General features: G+C 37.8%; 1 protein-coding gene and 1 long non-coding RNA gene across 2 annotated transcripts in view; one reads left to right on the top strand and one right to left on the bottom strand.

Annotated features, from left to right (window-relative positions):
• The window catches only part of LOC116843229, a 48,434-nt gene that overhangs the window by 28,679 nt on the left and 15,219 nt on the right, over nucleotides 1-4,536 (bottom strand). The gene's annotated exons all lie outside the window — the stretch shown is intronic.
• The window catches only part of LOC116843233, a 3,189-nt gene continuing 652 nt past the window's right edge, over nucleotides 2,000-4,536 (top strand). The window contains exons 1-2 of the long non-coding RNA XR_004377861.1: nucleotides 2,000-2,145; nucleotides 3,869-4,455. This is a non-coding gene — a long non-coding RNA (uncharacterized LOC116843233). The remainder of the gene's footprint in view (nucleotides 2,146-3,868; nucleotides 4,456-4,536) is intronic.

The raw sequence follows: 4,536 nt of genomic DNA, 5'->3' as shown, positions 1-4,536 counted from the left end.
CTGCAAATGAATGAATTTTTCGTTGTGCTGCAACAAAACATACTTATACTGGTAACAAAATAGAACTCGTACCTACTGAATTTTTTATTATATGGGATATAACGATTTCATAACAATTATCAAATATCTGTTCATAACTGTAATATATTTCATATTAAATATTTAACATTAAATAACTATTACTAAATTATTTAATTGATGTTACTGTGAATGCAATCACGTCATACTCCCGATCTATTAAATATTTGGTAATTATTATCGTATTTAGTATTAGTTACCAAGGATTCAATGAATTTCTGTAACTAAATGCAGTTTGTTATAGTTACCAGTCTTTTCTCTCAGTGTGTTGACTTCACTTTTCTGGCCGTATGCGGGGTCTATGTATACTACTGTACACGGTAGCGGATTTCAATCCGCGACAGGCCGGAGTCGCGCGATTCGCCAAGTCCCGGGGAAAGTATCCGCGATAATAAACCGGCGGCTAATGACGGGAACCGCATGCGGCACGAACGGCGGAATAACAGCGGCACGACGTAGCGTGCCGCGGAGGAGACGTGACTGGAAAACTATGCGGTCACGACGCCGGAGTACGACGCTGTGCGTGTGCACGTGAACGCGAGCGCGGCTGTACGTGCGGCACCTTCGCAGCCGGCGTTTCACCTGAAATCAATTCCGCGTTTGTTCCTGCTGAAATGAGAATGACACGTTCGCGACGGTCGTGCGTACTTAAGGCCGGCCGCGCATTCCTTTCCGTCGCACAGTGGATCGAGATAAAAAAAAGAATGGACATCGAGTCAAAAATTAGAGTTTTAGTTTAAGAATTCAAAAAACAATCGGAGGGTATTTTAGAGCACTCTCAAAATGGCGATAGTTTATTGTAATGGAAAGGAGGTATTAAAAGAAAGCGAGAATGTTAATGGCTGTGATAAGGTGATGAGAGAATAGGCTAGAGATAAGTGCGATAAGCGAAGGAGAATAGAATACAGATAAGATTAATAGGAAAATGTATGGACGGATGGATGGATGAGTACAAAATATAACCTAATGTAAATCAAGTCCCCTTCTTGGCTGAACAATAAGTTCCTTATTGTAACTGAACGGTAATAAAATACTAAAGCAAGAAGGCAAGAAATATACAGTGAGAAAAAATTTAATAAATTTCACAAAACGTTTGTTTGGATACAACTGTGAACATATTTGTTTAAATTAAGAAATTATTTTCCAAAATCGGAGAAAGAGATTTATATTTAAAACTTCTTTATTTAATTTTAGAAAATAATTACTTAATTTAAACAAATGTGTTCACAGTTGAATCTAAACAAACGTTTTTTGAAATTTAGTGAATTTTTTTCTCAGTGTACATTAATGAATAATATAAGTGTGATAGTAGCTGAACGGTAATAAACTATTACTAATATACAAGTTACAATTATTTATGTTCATGTATATAAGTGTTATGGTGTGCCAATTCCCACATTTCTATGACAAATGACTTCCGTAAATTAGAAGTAGTTCACTTGTATTCCCTATATTTTTTACTAAAAATTAGCAATCCTTATCTATCATATGATAACCAATTTTATGATTCGTCTCGAATGTTTTTATAATTTCTGCTAGGAAATTTCATTATTTTTCACGTATTTTCCTCTATGATCTGTCAAAACGAATTTTTAAACCAATTCGCATCTGTGTATTGTTTAAGCACTCGGTTTAAGTAAACAATATTCGATTTAGATAAAGAAAATTTTGATTTAATTAAATAAGTTAATAGCACCCACCTAATAATTTGTCAATTGTTAAATATTTTTTATCTTAATGTAAAAAAGTATTATCATAAAAAGAAGAGAAGTATTATCATAAAAGAAGAAAATCATACAAAAGTACTACAGGAAAGTATTGAAAGGAAACAAAATTTTATTGGGACAAGTGAGAGCGAAAAGACACGCTTGGTCTGTAAATTAAAGTTCTTAATCGCGCTCAATAAACGAGATAACGAGAGGCAGGCAAACGCGACGGCGAAGGACGACGAGAACAAGGAGGACGCAGATGTTCCAGCGTGTTACCGTACTCGAGGCGGAAGTCGTGCGACCGGATACCGATAGTGAGCCTTCTGGCTCGTAAAAAGTGCACATTCGGCCGATAAAGGTACGTTTTCCCCTCGGTTCTCGGGGCGCGCGTTACAACAGCGAGCGTGCACTCCCGAGTGCACTCCGCGCGTGTTCGTCCGTGCGTGTCCAGATCGGCGATGTAAAAGCCGCTTTATTTTCCGTGCACGGGAAAAACAACTCCGTTAGCGCGACTGAATTTTCTGTTACCTGGCGATCCGGCGATGGAAAAGGAAAAAAAAGCTCGGTTGTAGGAACAGAAGCATTTCCCTAGGAGGCTTCTATTCAGAGCCAGTTGCTCTCTCAATTACCTCAACCGAGTTTCCACGCAGCCGAATGTCCAGACGAGTGTTTTCGGCCGCGGTAACAGAAGTATTATATTTCTCGCCAGCGAGTTTTTCGTTCGGTTCTCATTCGGTTGCCCGAACTGAAATCTTTCTTTTCGTGTACACAATTCCGTACGAGAAACCAATTCCGCGGGTGTAACTGAATTTTTCGCTGCCTGGTAAGGGCGAGGAAAAACTTGTTTGCAGGAACAGAAAGATTCCTATAGGAGGTTTCCACTCAGTCGATTGTTCTCGGTCATTGCAATCAAGTTTTAACGCGGCTGACCAAAGTTCAGACCAAAGTTCTCGACTACGATAACAGAGATACGATTTCTCGTCGTCGAATTTCCATCTGACTCTTATCCTACTTCAAACTTGTCGCACATGAGATACTTACAAGTAAACCTACCCAAAAGTTACACACCGATTTCTTTCTAATTTGGCACAAATGTAGAAATACAAAGAATATTTAAGTCATATTTTTTCATTTTGGCGCACTTTGAGTTTCACGGGCAGTTTATAGCTTTTTAACATTATCACTCCTATCATCAAGTGCAATAAAAATGCATAAGAAATAAAATTGAATACAAGATATAGGCGTTTTTGGTTTGCTGATAATGAATATGAAGTCAAATGTGTAAAATTATTTGTATAAATAATAAAATATTTAAACAAAACATGTAAGAAGTTGAAAAAAAATTATTTATACAAATAATTTCTCGGTTTGGTCGAGATTCGAACTATTTTTTACTAATTTAGCATAGATTTGAAATATTTCGGTTGGAATCTCGGCTAAAGAAATTTAAGATGGCTCGTATCTCATGCCGATTTTGTTAAAATTATTTAATTATATTCAATTTTTTTATTTCTTATGCATTTTTGTTGTACTTGATGATGATAGAAGTGCGAACATTAAAAAGCTATAAACTGCCTGTGAAATTCAAAGTGGACCAAAATGAAAAAATATGTAATATAATATCTAATATCTAATAAATATAATATCTAAATATTATTTGTACTTCTACATTTATGCCAAATTAGGAAGAAATCAGAGTATGAATAAATTTTTGAATAAATTTACTTGTAAGACATAAATTTAGAGTTAGATTGAAGTTCTCTACTTGAAATCACACAATATATGCGACACTATACTCGCAAGCGCAATTCAGTTGAGAGAGATTCACATCTAACTTTACCTCCGTATTAATAGTCGTTACCTGAAATTTGTCTCAGATGAGATACTCAAATTTTTACTCAGAGTCAGATCCAATTTTTTTAGCTAAATTATGATAAGTATGACATTTATATCTGTAGTCACGATTCAACTGAAAAATTCTCATCTAAATTGAACTCTGAGTATCTCACTTGAGACAAATTTAAAGTAACGACTATTAATATGGTGAGACTTGTTTTTCCGTATGAAAACGAATTTTCCAGGCAAATCACGCTGCAGAAAAGTGTCATCGTTCTCAAGAAGCTACAAGTCGAAAAGGAAGGAAAAATTGTCGCACCCCGGCAATTTTCCCCGCCGTTTCCGAGTCATCTCAGAATGGCGCGTCCACGTGAAATGCGACGAGGAGTGTCGCTGCGGTACGGTGAGAGATATCGTAAAAGCATGCCGCTCGTACAAATTGGAACGGCCGTAAAATCGATTTACAAGCATAAGATTAACGGCGCGAGTCCTCGTGGGACGATACACATCACGTAACGTAATCGTAAACAGAAATATCTCCTAAAGAAACTCTCAATTTTCTTTTTTTATTTGTTTCCTCCGAACGGAGTACAAATTCCAGCTCTCTTAGAAATCACGACGCGCTGTCAAGACCGTTTCCTCGCGCGAGACGGGGGTTGACATCCGTTAGAGAAGATACGGGGATCTCGTCTCGGCGTGGTATGTCGAGATACCGCGCGGCCGATTTGATTTTTATCGAGCGACAAGAGAGAATTTAAACGTCAGACGTCGCGACGGCAGGGACGCCGCATGGAGAAGCAGACGGATCGCGCCAGATTCGTAGAAGAAAACGGTACTTTAGAAAATCAAATGGGCGCCCTCTCTCTCTTTCTCTCTCCCCACATTCTCTCTCTCTCTCCCCCCCCCCACTCTC

The sequence above is a fragment of the Odontomachus brunneus genome, unplaced genomic scaffold, assembly GCF_010583005.1.
Source record: "Odontomachus brunneus isolate Ranch 3 - 2012 unplaced genomic scaffold, Obru_v1 Obru_scaffold_030, whole genome shotgun sequence".
Lineage (NCBI taxonomy): Eukaryota > Metazoa > Arthropoda > Insecta > Hymenoptera > Formicidae > Odontomachus > Odontomachus brunneus.
Note: the sequence above shows the minus strand (reverse complement) of the source record. Positions and strands in the feature narration are given on the sequence as shown.